A 14,723-nucleotide genomic window follows, 5' to 3' on the forward strand; every position below is an offset into this window, starting at 1 on the left:
CCCATGTCAGGCTCTGTGCTGACAGCATGAAGCCTGCCTGGGATTCTTTCTTTACCTTTCTCTCTGCCTCTCTCCAGCTTGTGTGCACGCTTGTTCCCTACCCCCCCACCTCAAAATAAATAAACATTAAAAAATATCCAACCCATTCACTTTTATGAAAGCCTTGCAACATTGGCCTTCCTTTTCTCATTTCATCCAGAACAGGTTGTCTTTGTCACAGACAAGTGGCCTTTGGCAACCACAGGTCTGTACTGTATTCTAAGTTATTTTCTCTGATCTAGGCCTGAGCTTTGTCAGATATCCAGACAGTGGATTGGACAAAATGGTATCTAAGATCACTTTTCAATTCCAAGGATTGAGTTTGGCCCATTTGTCCTTCTAGTCCAGAGACAAAGAGGAGGCCGGCCTCATGTACATTAGCCATCAAGTCAGCAGCTGCTGCTCTATCAATCTTGCCCTTGGCAGGAGCAGGCACCTTGCGAATTGACCTCCAGGAAAAGAATGAATGCTTAGTGGTGGCAAATAAGTTGCGTTAAGTATTGGGAAACAGAGCACACACATAAATCTCCTGTGGATCTATATTCCTTAAGGAAATCCATCAGAGAAGAGAGGCAACTCATGGAAGAAGACGATAACGCTCTGGCTGTTCCCCCTCCCCGCCCCCACCGCCCCCGAGGTAAATACCCTTCACAAATGGACATGGCCCACCAGATAAGCTAGCTTTAGGACCCTTCCACTTTTCTACTTACTTATACATTAGGGATTTTCCACTGTCCAGGCCTGTGCTCACTTGCCCAAATGTTGCTAAAATAATAAGAAAGACCCAATAACAAGTATAGTTTATTAATGTGAATACGGTACTTTCTGTTGACATGCCAAGCTCTCAGCATATTTAAACCTCACGACAGCCCTTGTCAGGTAATACCATCATCGTCTTCACTTACAGACGAAGAAACTGAGACACTGAAAGGTGAAGTAGCTTGACCCATCACATCACTAATAAGTAGGAGAGGTGCAACTCGAACCCACATCCATCTCGGCGAAGCTTTTGCTTCCCACCAACACACTGTGCTGTCTGGCCTGCACAGTATGCTGTCTTTCCGTAGCATTTGAAATTTTGCAACTAAATGTCCAACTTCCTCATTTTTCCCTTTTGGTGTCCATGTACGAAAAGAGTCTGAATCAACTCAATTAATATGTGTGAATCTCACCGTGTGCCAAATTCAGAGCTCTGGGGATGCAGACATGGAGAGCAGACCTCTGTTTTCAAGAAGTTCCCGGTCAAGAGGGGAGGCACGTACTCTGGTGCCTAGGTATAAAGCAGTCCGTAAGAGAGTTATTAGAGAAGTTTAAGAATAACATGCTGTTTGACCTAAAATCTGGAGGATGGTGGTCAGGAGTAACAGTGCCCTCCAGGCGGAGGTGAAAACAGGACCCATGCAGCCTCTGTGGTAGCTGGACTGTGAGGTGTTTGTGGGTGATTGTGGTGAACAATGGTCTTGCAGTTATCCAGAGGTCATATTTTGGGAGGACTTGGATACCATTGGAAGAAGATCGGATTTTATTAAGTAGACAATGGGGGGACCTTGAAGGTGTTTGGATGCAGAAGGAACATTATCAGAGCTGAATTCAGGATAAATATACCCTAAATTTATGGTTAAAGGCCTTATATATTATCTTTCTAGTTTGTCTGCATTTAGCAGGAGACAAAACAGAAACCACATGTATGAACCTGAGGTGATGGGATTTCAGACACCAGGGCAGATCCTTGGTTTCGAGTTCCGTCAGTCAAACCACTTAGGTGGAAAGTTCCCAAATGTGGTTAGTCAGATGAAATACTGGGTAGACTGCTAGAAATCCAGATTCCTGGGGCACCTGGGTGGCTCAGTCGGTTGGGTGTCCAGCTTCGGCTCGGGTCATGATCTCACAGTCCGTGAGTTTGAGCCCCACGTCAGGCTCTGCGCTGACAGCTCAGAGCCTGAAAACTGCTTCGGATTCTGTGTCTCCCTCTCTCTCTGCCCCTTCCCCACTCACGCTCTGTCTCTCTCTCAAAATAAAATAAAAACATTAAAAAAATTAAAAAAAATACAAATCCAGATTCCTGGGCTCTGAATGTACTAATTCATAAGATCCAGTCACAAGACTGGGAATTGATGTTTTTAAAGCTGGCCGGTGGATTCCAATAACCACTGACTCACATAGCAACTTCTATTGGATGCACTGAAAACATTTCTATCAGTGTAAGAAATTTTAGTTAAAGACTATCCCTGAAGCACCCCCCCTCCCAAAAGTGTTTATATTGCTATAGACATGTTTTAGTCAGAGTTCCTCAGAAGAACAGAACCAATATGATGTGTGTGTGTATGTGTGTGTATGTGTATAAACAAAACCAATAGGATGTATGTGTACCTACATACACATACACACACGCACACACACACATTCTATTGGTTTTGTTTATATGTTTAAAAAATACACACACACACACACACATATATATATACACACATATATATACATATATATATATATATATATATATATATATATACACACACATACATAACATTTGTATATACATACACACACAGACTTATAAGGAACTGGCTTCCCCAATCATGGAAGCTATTAAGTCTCAAGGTCTGCAGCTGGCCAGCTGGAGTCCCAAGAAAACTGATGTGTAGCTCCAGTCCAGAAGCTGGTGGGCTTCAGCCCCAGGAAGAGGTGTTGCTTCAGTGTAAGTCTGAAGGCAGGGGGAAAAAAAAAAAAAAAAAAAAAAAAAAACAATGTCCAAAGCCAGTGCGGTCAAGCAGAAAGAAATTTCCTTTTATTCAGCCTTTTTCTTCTATACAGGTCTTCAACTGATTGGATGGGGCCCGCCCACCTTAGCGAGGACAAAATCTGTTTTCCTCAGTCTAGAAATTCAAATGTCAATTTTACCCTGAAACACCCTCACTGACACACCCCGAATAATGTCTTACCAAATATCTAAATACCCTGCTGCCGCATCAAGTTGATTTGTAAAATTAACCATCACAAGATGTCAGAAGGGCTTCATTTCAATAGTATCAATAGTATGGTCCTTAAAATAACAATGGTAACAAGAATCATTATTTGTATCCCTTTAGTACCCGGGTGTGTAGACAGTCTTTGCAACTGAATGAATGAAGCAAGGGTATTAGCATAGGTGTTTATGGTTTATCATCTTATTTTATCCACACAATAACTCTGCTGGGCATTTGAAATAGATTTCATTATTACCTTCCATTTTTGAGAAGGGTGGTGCAAAGTATAAAGAGGTGAGCTTAGGTGTCCAAGGACGCAGGGTAAGTGACAGGGACCAACTCAAACCCAGAGCTTCTTTTGTGATATTTCCACTGTGTGACCCTAGTTCATTGCAGATTAATTACAGGCAAAGGGATGCATACCTTCATGAACTCCCCTGACCATCAGCAATTTTCTGATCTTATGACTACATCTATTGCTATCTCTAAATATAGGAGAGGCACAAATTAACAAGTGAAAACCAAGAGATATGTTTGTAGTTAATGCTACTAACAGGCAGCGTAATTACAAGAGAGCAGAGAGTGTTGCTTGACAAACATTAATAAAAAACTCTCATGCCAGTCTCAAGTATAAATTACACAGCAGAAGGCAAGGAGAGGCTGGGCTTGACAGCTGTAGGATAACAACCTTGAAATATATCTACATTATCGGAGGGGTCTTTGGAGGTCTGTCTTTTGGACTCGGTTAGAGACCATGCTAATGAACTGCCTTAATGTCCATATTTTTGCAGGGCCATCTATATTTCTTTTAAAGCCAAGTTTACCACAATTGGGAAAACTGCTTAGTTAGACGTGAGGTTCTAGTCATTTTATGTGCTTGATGGGGTTAAATAAACCTGTCCAATTAACCAGAAGTCATTAGATTAATATATAGTTGTTTATCTCACAATATTTTCTAATAGCCTTACGTAAATTATTCTTTATATTTCTATTACGGTTCATAGTTCATTCATTTGACAACTATTTATTCCACAGTAATCTTTGCTAATAACTAGAGTTGCAGAGAGAAGCTATGTTATTTGCCTTGTGGTAGCTCACCATTTTGTACAGTGGTTCTCAACTCTGGCTGCATATGAGATTACGGAAGAGCATTTTGAAAATGCCTATGCCCAGACCCCAACCTGGAGATTCTGATTTCTCTTGGTCTGGAACGGAGCCCAGACATCAGCATATTTTAAAGACTTTCTAGGTGATTAGAACATACACAGCCCAGACATATGGGAGAGACAATTATACCTCCAGACAAGGTGCACTGTTTCAACTACCAGAGGAAAGAAATGTGTTACTGGCTATGGATTAAAAATGCTAAATTCTTCTGACTTCGGCTCAGGTCATGATCCCATGGTTCCTGGGTTCGAGCCCTGCATCCAGCTCTCTGCTGGTAGGTCAGAGCCTGGAGCCTGCTTTGGATTCTGTGTCTCCCTCACTCTCTGCCCTTCCCCTACTCATGCTCTGTCTCCTGTCTCAAAAATAAATAAACATTAAAAATTTTTTAATTAAAAAAATGCTAAATTCTTCTAGAGTGGATGTGGGAAGGTTTTACTGGGACTATGATTTTCTATTTGAGGGTATCAGAGTTTTATTTTTATTTTTTTTATGTTTATTCATTTTTGAAAGACAGAAAGAGATAGCACAAGCCGGGGTGGGGCAGAGAGAGAGAGAGGGGGACACAGAATCCAAAGCAGTCTACAGGCTCTGAGCCATCAGCACCAGAGCCCGATGTGGGACTTGAACTCACAAACCGCCAAGATCATGACCTGAGCCTGAAGTCAGACGCTCAACCGACTGAGCCACCCAGGTGCCCCTATTTTTACTTTTTAATAAAATTATATTATTGTTTTCTTTGAGCTGCATCTTGGAGGATGGTGGATGAGAAGGGAAGGGAGGAAGATACACCAGGTAGTGTATATGCAAAGGCACACAGGGAAAAAATGTCAGTGTCTTCAGAGAATTTTGAGTTGTTTAGTTGGGCTGAAGTGTTGAGCGTATGAATTAATTATCATTAATTCTTTCATTCAAACAGTGTTTATTGTGGATGTATGCTGTGTGAGGCATTGTGTTAAGTGCTATGAGGGATTCAAAAATAAGACAAAAGAGATCCTATCCCTAACAAACTCAGGCTATTCAAGGACACACATTATGAAAGATGGTGATGTGGTGATGGTAATATAGGCTTAAAATGGAAATTTTGACTAGACACTAAGATATAACAGAAATGAAATCCCAAAGTGAAATGCCAAATTATATTATGCAGATGTTTAGAGGAAATGGCTTAGGGTAGAGAGAGTGGAAAGGGAGCTGAGTAATGAGATTTCCTTCCAGAATGTTCTTGCGGAGTCCCCACTGACTCTCAGGGAAGAGGAGTGGAAGCATGGGTCTACCCCCTAGCCTCAAGCCAGGTAAGAGGTAAAGGATCTGCTCCCCCCACCTCAATCCCAGAGGGAACGGTGGCAGAAGCTTGATAAACTGGGGTCTGACCTCCTTTTGCTCCAGAAAAGAGAGAATAACGGTCAGCAAACTTGTTTTGTAAAACATCAGGTAGGAAGTTAGGCTTTGCCAGAGGCATATTTTCCATGTCACATAATCTTTGTTTTTTACACCTTTTAAAATTTAAAACTCATTCTCAGCTCTATGGGCTATAGTTTGCTGACCCTTGATCTAGGGGGGAAAAGGCCTGACCCTTCAAGTAGAGCACCGAGGAATGAGGAAGGAGAAGGAGCCCTCAGCTCCCTCAAGGATAGGGAGGTACAGGCAGGGTGATGATATGGTATGATTTGTTATCCAAATAGGGACACTTGGGAGAGTGACCAGGGACGTTAATAACCAAGTAATTTAATGAGAAGAAAGCCTGGACAACAGGACTAAACCAGGACTCTCCAGGCAAGATGGGATGTATGATCAGGTCACCTGGCAAGTGGTCTCCAGGGACAGAGACCTCTCAACTATGCTGTCCAATATGGGAGCCACTAGCCACATGTTTAAATGCTAGACAGGTAAAATAAAATATATTATTTAAATTAGTTTCACCTGTTTCTTTTTACTTTTTACTATGTGACTACTAGAAAGTTGAATGTGTGGCTTGCCTACGCGGCCTGCATTGTATTGCTCTCGGTCAGCACCGCTCTAGAGCCCTCAAAATTGCCCACTAGACAAAGAGACAGCCTTGAAAATCTGTGAGACCCAGAGATCCTAAAGCTAGTTTGCTTATTATGCAAGTGCAAGTAAGACCTGTCCCGTCTCTTCTCCCTCCTCCCTCTTACCTGCCACCCCTGGTTGGGGCAGGGGTACAGGATGGGGAGGCTAGAAACCATATGTAGCTCAGCCAGCCATGCCCTCCCCGCTTTCCTCCAGTGAGTCTCCATCCTAAAATGCCCAGAACTGAGAGGTGTCAGATCAGCCCTAAATCTTGGTCAAGGCTTGATTTATATGTTGGACTAGACATTCTCATTTTTGAACTAAAAATGCATTCGTGACTTAAAGATCCCCTAGAATGGTCTGTTACTCAGGAGTGAGGCGGAAAGTCATGGAGTTTTAATCTAAAGGCAGGGAGAGGCTATTCTACTGAATATATTTATATTCTATTCTATTATTTATTTCTTAATTTTTTACTGTGAAAAATTTAAAGAAAGCATGCGTGAAGGTAGAGAGACTCCTATAATAAACTCCCATTTACCCCTTACCCGGTTTCGACAATCTCAACATTTTGCCAATTTTATTTTATCAAATATTCTTTTATGGGGATTAGGGGGAGGGACTCAAGTATTTCAAGCAAGTCTCAGACATTATATTATTATTATTATAGTAACAAATACTTCACTGTATGAAGGATAAGGATTTTGCTTTTAACATAACTCATTTTATTTTGAAGGGACAGCAAGAAATGTAAAAGTAAGCACATTTCAAATATAACACGAGTCTTGCCTGTTAGCACATGAGTATCAATAGTAATGATAACAACAGGCAAACTTCAGGGACCTTAGATGTCATTTAGTCCTGTCCTCTTATTGAAGCTCAGAGAGGGAGGGACTTGTTTGAAGTCCCTGGAGGCAGATCTGGGGCTGAAATGCAGGCCCAACTTCTCAGGACACAAGACTGCTCATTTGAATCTCACATGGAGAGACTTGAACTTGGTTTCCTGAGGGGCTCAAATGGGTCTCCCCAGCACCTTCCAGCCATCTCTTTTGCATTTCTGTCCCGCAAACTGAGAATCAAAGAGGAGCTTCTCGAAAATCACTTGTCATTTACCAGCAGATTAAGTTGGAAAGTGTGCATGGGACAATTATTTGGCACTTAATGTCTTGCAGAGACCTTATGTAATGTTGTAGGAAAAAGTCAAGAGTCAGCAGATCCTGAAGTCATCCAGGTTGCTTTGAAGTTAGAGACTTGGCTTCTAAGGAAGAGTTTTATTAAGGGCTTTGCCCATGGGCTCTCTCTCTAGGTTTCTCAGGGTAGCTAATAGCCTGAGTTCTATAGCAAGATGAACCCTCTTGCCAATCTTTTGGAAGCCACCTTTCTTAGACTACTGGGAATAACTTTGCTTTATGAGAGGAGAAAGAAGAGTATATAGACCACTTACTCTATGCCTCTGGTCCCCAGCCCCTTAGCTTCTTCTGAGCATAATGGCAGCCTCAGCTCCTAAAGTCACATGACCTCAATTTAATTGGATGCTTCATATTGCTTAGAATTGTTGCCTCTTCAGGTCCACTCCTTCCTGCTTTCTTTTTACCTGATTTTCTGATCTTTCCACTGTACCAACTCCTACATTTGCCTCCTGACTTCCTTTCTCTTGGTCCACTTCTACTTTGATAATACAAGTTGCCCTCTTGTCACCATCCTCTGTTTTGGTCCTTTGGCCACATTCCATGTTTCCCTGTTTTTCCGGTTTGGGGTATCATATGCTTATGCTTAAAATAATGAATATCATTATTTTTCCACTTAATCCTATGGAGCCCCATCTACTCTTATTGGTAGGAATTTCCTTATTCCCCTTTAGGAGTCTCTCTCTCTCTCTCTCCCGGTGGTTTTATCTGGAATACCTGGGGCTCTATCCTGACTCTCCTGTTTGCTAATCATGAGAAACTACCACTCTCTGATCATCAGTTTCCTCATCCATAAAGTAGCAATATCACTTAACTACCTCATAGAGTAAAGGCTCTATCTATGAAAAACATTTAGAATAGAGACTGGCATGTAGCAAATGGCCATAGAGTTTATAAACACATGCTCAGTGCCTGTGCCCAACGCATGACAGCCACACTAAAAATTAGGCCTTGAGAGACTTCCAGTTTCTACCACAGGCTGCATTCAGACCAGTCTTTCCCATCAGCCTCTGAGTCATGGATTTGTGCGTGGGTCACATGTTCAAATGATATTTTTCTTACGGCAGCTTTACTTCTGTAACACTTGCTTTGTTGGTTGACATCATTTGGGAACTAGCACAGTCCTGGTCTTTGTCTTCTCACGAGACCCCTTGATCTCAGCAGTTTTACCCAGTTTCTCACTGGGGTCATTTGTGCTAGCAGGCCACCTTGGGAGGGGAAGGCTTTGTCTACAGGGCCTGCTCTATTCTTTCCCTGGGGGGATCCATTCACAGAAGACCCAATCTAAGTTGAAGGTATCCATTTAATGGAGAAATAGCTGGCATTTCCCTTGATTAAATACTAATAATGATGAAGCTGCTGCTGCTGCTGCTGCTGCTGCTGCTGCTGAGTTCTTCCTATGGAGCATTCTGTTACACAGAGTTCCTTACCCGGAGACATAGTCTCTGTCTTCAGTTTATTGTCTAGCTAGGAAGCTCAAATATATTCAAAGCTCCTTACAAGAATTTTACAGATAATGGCTGTAAAAAAGCAGAAGAAAGAGTTATTTTAGGTGATTAGTGGTCATGGCTTCATGTAGAAGTGGTATTTAAGCACTTTCTTGAACACATCCAGTAAAAAGGAGGGGCTCATTATCAAGCAGAGTAGCCCAGCTTAATGTTGCCTGGGATTACAGGTGGATATTTCCTATGCTAGTGAATTAAATTTCACATTCCTCATTCTACCTCCTGGGATTATACAGACAAGTCTTAATGCAGAATAATAATTCTGTGGTTATAGTAGGTCATTAGAAGAATGGAACAATGATAACAGTTGGGAGGGATCAGGATGTGGATTTTTCTGAATTTGAAAGAGATAGTGTTCTTCTTGGAAGAAAGATAGTCACAGGAAACGTTAAAAGAAAAAGAGGTCACACATTGCAAATCCTCTGCAGTTGGTGGGGGGTGCTTAGGGATATTTGCTTGTCATTACTCTGCTTTCGGTGACTTAAGTCATAGAATCATTGACTCCCTCAGGATCTGCTCGAGCACAGTGATCCCTCGTACAGCATCCCTAATTGGTGCTTGATTATTCCCACTGAAGGGGAGCCCTTTACTTAATTGGAATATTTCATAAGTGATACTATAGAAAAATTATTGGTCTAAGTATCAGATAGACCTGGGTTCAAATTTACCTTACTAGTTATATTATACTAGACAAGCCACCTCCTATTGGGTCTCAGATGTCTCATCTGTAAAATGGGGGAAAAATGCCTACCTCCTGGTGCAGGTGTAGATGTGAAATTAGATAACATAAGGAATATCTCTGAACTGCTTTCTAATATATAGTAGGTACTGAATAAATAGTAATTAATAATAGATAGGTCATAAATGTCAATTTATTCACCTCTCCCAAAGCTAAATATTGTTTGACTTCTATGGTTAAAAACTCGACCACATTACTGATGGCATAAAAAGCTGTTAATAAGGCTATAAGTAGGAAAGCACAATTTTATTCCTTTTCTATTTTCTAAATGTTATACCTAATGTTACAGCTCTGAAGTCCTGGACATTTGTTTCAGCAGTGAATGGGGCCTCTGTAACTGGCCCAAAGAACTTTCTCATAATTTAAAAATAAATAAAATATGAATTGCCCTAGTCGACTGAAACACCCTTCACTTTTTGGCCATCAGCATATCCTGAGCCTTTTTAATATCTCTGAATATTAGAGCTGGGAGGCATCTTAGAGCTTATTATATCTGGGCCATTCATTTTAGAGATGAAGAAAACACAGGTAGACTGTGACTAGTACAAGGTCATACAACTAGTTTGTGGGAAAGCTGGGACTTAAATATATAGGAAGCTAACTCCAAATCTTACAGCCTTCCCATTGTATCACATTGCCTCTCTCCAGAATAATGTTTCCAAATGACACCCTCATCTCCCTTCCCAATATCCAAGGCAGTAATTGCACAACTGGAATTTTTCTCCTTCTTTAGGTATTACTTCTAACCCTGAAACTTGCCCATAGAAATTTGACAACTCAGTACTGCTTTGTGTTTCTCCCTGGGAAGGCTGGAAAGGGTCTGGAGGAGGGGGAAATGTCAATATGGGTTTGGAAACCAGAAATGATTATGAAAACAATGAACACCTTTGATTCTATGAAAGTGTTTAATAAGGATTTAAAAAGGGATTAAAGGTCAGGCAAAATGAGTCCTAACAAGTTTGCAAAGATACACTGACTCAGATATTTTTGAACATGCTGGAAAGTGACGCTTCAAATTCAGTGTCATTTAAACAAGGCAGCCTGAGACCTTGCTAGTTTCATGTGCAGTGTAATAAAAACGGTTTTGTTGAGGAATGTTTAAAAGGTGCCTCCATTTGCTTTCATACCCAGGTAGGGGGTTGGGGTGGGGATGGCAATTTGAGATGATGATGAAGATGATGTTGAAATTTGTTTATTCAGCACATATTTATCTCTTATGTGTCAGGCATTGGGGAAGGTATCAGGAATCACACTGTACTCCTTCATTTAAACACTCAACAGTCAAGTTGTGTGCCTGTGAGATGCTCAAAATAAGATCCCGTAGTTCTTAATAAGTTTTGTATGCTCTCTATTTATTCCATAAATCTTGCAGCATCCACTGTGTACAAGGCATGTACTGGGCAGTGCTCATCAGGTCTTTCAGGCTTTCTGGATAGGACTGTAGGAAGGAAGAATCTATCTACTAAACCCATGTTTAATCTGGCTGTAACTGCATCACTGTCACCAAATCCAGAAGAAGGTGCTGCTGGTCTGAAATCCAACTGGGTAAGCAGAGCATCCCAAAATGGAATTTGTGACTGGTTTACTCCAGTTCTCGGGACTTCTCTGCCTGGTCTCCAGACTGTCTTCATCTTTCCCTGACTGTGTCTCCCTAAGTAGACTGTGAACTCTCTTAGAGTAAGGACCTGGTCTTACTCATCTCTGTGACCCTTCTTAAGACCTAGCGCAATAGATTGCATGAAGTTCTTCCCTCTGCTTTATTTTTCTTACCTTCTTACCTTCCCTCATTCTTTAACTTCTTCTATAACTTGCCTCTTTCTGTTTTTTACTCCCTGCCTTCTCGTCTTGTCTGTTCTCTTTTTCTATTCCTTCTCTTTTTTACTTCTTCTCCTCTCTTGTCTTCCTACCCTAAAAACACTCAGTGGGCCCCGTGCATTGTGCTCAGATTTGCAGAATCCACATTACCTGCCCTTGAAGTACTTCTAAGATTATACATGTATTTATTTTTGAGAGACAGAGAGAGACTGAGTGTGAGTGGGGGGAGGGGCAGAGAGAGAAGGAAACACAGAATCTGAAGCAGGTTCCAGACTGAGCTGTCAGCACAGAGCCCGACACTGGGCTCGAACCCATGACTGTGAGATCATGACCTGAGCCGAGGTCGGATGCTCAACGTATTGAGCCACCCAGGTGCCCCAGAACTTCTAGGCTTATAGAAGAGACAGCCATGTACATAAAAAATTCCAGTACTGTCCAATAAGTAGTTGATAAATGTTAACACTTGGTATAAGAGCACAAAAATGGACTCATACCTGTGATGAGGTGTGTGGCAAAGTTTCTCATAGGATGGAGGGCCAACAATGAGTTGGCCTGACAAATATAGTTGGGGTGTGGTGAGGGAGGGATGGGCCCGGGCAGAGGGTAGAACCGGCAAAACCCATAGAGGAGAGCTCCTTGCAGGGAGCTACTAAGGTGCGTTGTGGCTGGAGTCTGAATACTCAGTGAACATTTGTTAAGTAAATCTCTGGTCCTAGAAAGTCCAGGTCAGCTGGTCCCCAGGCTTTTTCTTGTCCGCTGCGCTCTAAGGTCCTGGCTTCTGGTAAAACGTCCATTCTGAGTCCCTGGCTCTAGTGGACAGTTTTTTTTTAATACTAAAAACATTAGTTAAATGGGCATTTTTGAAGGATAAGAGAAGTGACCAGAAGTCTATTACTTCGGGCTGGGGGTGGAGCTGGGGGCTGTGGGAGGGGCAAGGGAGGTAGAGCTTGTTACCAGGCAACCAGGATTTGAAAAGTCAGAGCTCTAAGGTCTGTGGCCATTAGGACGGGCTAGATCCAGGGATGCTGGCAGCTGATGAGTAGCTCCAGCTACCAAAGGGAAGCAAGAAAGAGAGAGAGAAGGAGGGAGGGGGGATAGGAGGGGCAGAGGCAGGGGAGAAAAGAGAGACGGAGAGAGAGAAGAGAGAGGGAGGGAATCGAGTGCTGACTTGGGTAATAAAAGCACTTGGAATGGAGGAAAAAGCACAGGCCCTGTGAGCAGAGTTTTATCTGTGAATTCCACCTAATCCCTCAATAGCTGTCATTTTCTGAGCCTTCTGAAAAATGGCTTAGTGAGGCCTACCTATGCATTATTATGGAGACTAAATAAGATGAGTTAAAGTGCCAAGCATAGTGCTGGACTATTAGTTAGTTGTCCTGTAAATGGGAGTCTTTTAAGTTTTAGCTGAACAGTTAGGCGTGCAGACATTAGCTCCAATACATGGCTGGAGGAGTGATGGGGGGGGGGGGCAGGGGAGCAGCTAACAAGAATGAGAGACAGCCCCAAATGTGGGGGACCTGGTGAATTAAGCAAGTGCATGCCATCAGAGCACTGTCAATGGCCCACATGACAATAAGCAGGATGGGGTTTGAAGAAGAGAACAGGAGCAGCAGCATGGTTAAGTGCTACCTCTGGAGCCTAAACACCAGGGCTCAAGTTCTGACTCTACAAATCTGCCAGCTGTAGGGTGTTAAACTCTCGGCGCCCCAGTTTCTTTACCGGGGGAAGGTCACCCCACAGGGCGATGATAACTAAATGTCATGTACCTATGAAGCAGTTAGCTGAAAATCTGGAACAGAGAAGACAGCAGCCCCAAGGAGGGCCAGGGCTCCATGTGTGTTGGGCTGAGATGTGTGAGCTATTAAGAGCTCCTCCCATACCCTCCTCTGCCAGCCCCACCGGGAGGGGCCGCCAAGGCCCACGAGCGCCCACGGCAGGGAAGATGGCTGCCAGCCACCGAGCCCTGGCTCACGTCTGCTCCATGCTCTCCCTTCTTCTCAGTCCTCATTGCCTTCCATCCCCAGACCACCCTGGCTGGTAGGCAGCCTGGTTCCTGTTGCTGAGGTGGAGGTGGAGGCAAGGGGAGATTTGGTGGCTTGTCTGAGGCCACAGCAGGATTTAAATGCAGGTCCGCACAGTTCTAGGGCTCAGTTCCTCAGTCACCCTCCTTCAGATGCTCCATGTGATGGGGAGATGGCAGGGCTGAGACAGCCAGAGCCTGACTTTGGAAAGAGCCCCTTGCTGAGAACTCCTATCCACCACCCTCCAGCACTGGAGTTTTCACCGTTTTCTGGGAGACAGTTCTGCCTGGGCACAGGTGGCAGTTCTGTCTGGCAAAGAACGGAGTGACTGATTTCCAACATGGGTGTTGGAACAGCCTGTGCTTAACTGCACAGCTCTTGTGCTGATGAGATCCTCGTCATGGGCTTTTTGCCAAAGTGATATCCAGGTGGCATCTGGGGTACTCGTTGCTCAAGCATTCCCAAAGTGGCAGTGTGACCCAGAAAGCCACGGTGGTGCAAGAATGGACAAGCAGGGGATGGGGTCATGAGGGGGGCCTTGGCTTTCGTGGGGCAACAGATTGGCTTCCTGTTCTGGTGCTGTCACCATGGTGCCACTGTGACTATGGCAAGTGATTTAGTCCTCCTTAGTTACCTTATCTATGAATAAGAGTTAAAAAGATGCACACTCAGGTGTACTTTGGAGAACAGCTGTCTTGCTGCAAAGTGCCTAGTACAGAGCCTGACACATCGGACGTCCGAGGAATGGCAGGTACCGGCCATTATTCATCATACATTGAGAATTTTTTCTTAAGCTCTGTGAGGGCAGGACTGGGTCTGCTTTGTACGCTGTTACGTTCTCAGTTCCGGGCACTGTGCCTGGCACGGAGTAAATCGTTTGGGATACATGGAGAATTAAGAAATATTTTACAGGTAGGGTTGATGGAGCATGGTGACCGGTTGACTCATGATAGCAGAGTCGATAAAGAGGAGTTGGGGGCTTTAGTGTGAGTGGCTCACCTTGATGGTGTCCCTTGCTAAGTGGAGAAGGAAGAGGAGAAGCAGACCTGAGACAAATGTGGTGGAGATTATTTCAGTTTTGCTTATGTTGAGTTGGACACGCCCACAGGGCATCAAGGGGGATTTGACTAACAGGTACATGAAGTTGTGTATATGGGAGGATGGAAGGGGTCAGTAATGTAGTCTTAACTTCGGGAAATCAGACTCGTATCCCCAGGAGCTGCAAATAACAAAGCACAGTGATTCAGCATGACTTAAAA

General features: G+C 43.3%; 1 protein-coding gene across 18 annotated transcripts in view; it reads left to right on the forward strand.

The window, feature by feature from the left end:
* Positions 1–14,723, forward strand: part of DAB1 (DAB adaptor protein 1) — a 1,127,727-nt gene that overhangs the window by 184,705 nt on the left and 928,299 nt on the right. The gene's annotated exons all lie outside the window — the stretch shown is intronic.

Source organism: Panthera pardus, unplaced genomic scaffold, assembly GCF_024362965.1.
Source record: "Panthera pardus isolate Hobbes unplaced genomic scaffold, ASM2436296v1 HiC_scaffold_11, whole genome shotgun sequence".
Taxonomy (NCBI): domain Eukaryota; kingdom Metazoa; phylum Chordata; class Mammalia; order Carnivora; family Felidae; genus Panthera; species Panthera pardus.